Genomic DNA, 1,088 nt, shown 5'->3' on the forward strand with positions numbered 1-1,088 from the left:
CCACCCAGAGAATGCCTTTCAAACAGCAGCTTCCCCCTGCGGATCCCCCCCCTCCTCGTACAATTATTAATATTATCACCGAGCCACCCCCGCTCTGGCGCTATTTTTGTTCAAGGTTTTTCTCCCCCCACCCCACCCTTTGGTGTTTTTTACCCCCGCCCCACGTCGTGATCGCCGATTTGAGATCACAAACCTGACATTTCGGTGCCTGCTTCACAGTGCCAGGCGGGCAAAACTGGCGGCGACAATCGATTCTCCCCGCATCGTCTACCGGTGCCATCCAAAACATTTAATCAACGCGAGATCAGCCTTTCCGGCAGCTCCCTGCGCACTTTTCCTTTTTCCAGCCTGTGAAAATATGCGACACCCCAAAAGTGAGGGATGCCAGGAGCAGGGGTTGGAGCATGCCTGCTCCAAGGGTGGGAAAGGGAAGGGGTCAGCTTGGAGCAGGCTGAGCGGTAGGGTCTCAGTGGGGAAACCAGCGTCCCCTCTGCAGACCAACTGGTGCCCACTGGGGTGGCTGTGGGACCTGCAGCATCGCACCTGCAGCCTGGTGAGGGTCAACCGACACAAGCAAAGGGGATCCCAGCCTGGCGCCTACCTAAAAGTGCATGGTTGAGTCTGGAGACTTGGAGGGAACAGGGTTAATTTGATTTTGGGCTTCCAGAGAGATTTGCAGGGTCAAAATTTCCCTGAGCTTCAGCGGGTGCAGCCTGGTCCTGCGGCGCCACAGCTGGGTGCACCTGCAGCCTGGTGAGGGTCAACCGACACAAGCAAAGGGGATCCCAGCCTGGCGCCTACCTAAAAGTGCATGGTTGAGTCTGGAGACTTGGAGGGAACAGGGTTAATTTGATTTTGGGCTTCCAGAGAGATTTGCAGGGTCAAAATTTCCCTGAGCTTCAGCGGGTGCAGCCTGGTCCTGCGGCGCCACAGCTGGGTGCTCAGACCAGGACTCTACAACGTGTCTACAGCCTGCTCCATCTTCACAGTGGGATCCTAACCCCTCTCGTGGGTGGAACCCCTTCCCGCGCGGGGCTGTGTGGGCATGGCGGTGTTGCCATCCCAGTTAGCAGATGGGGATGTTCAGG

This window comes from Buceros rhinoceros, unplaced genomic scaffold (assembly GCF_000710305.1).
Source record: "Buceros rhinoceros silvestris isolate BGI_N320 unplaced genomic scaffold, ASM71030v1 scaffold28343, whole genome shotgun sequence".
In the NCBI taxonomy this organism is placed as follows: domain Eukaryota; kingdom Metazoa; phylum Chordata; class Aves; order Bucerotiformes; family Bucerotidae; genus Buceros; species Buceros rhinoceros.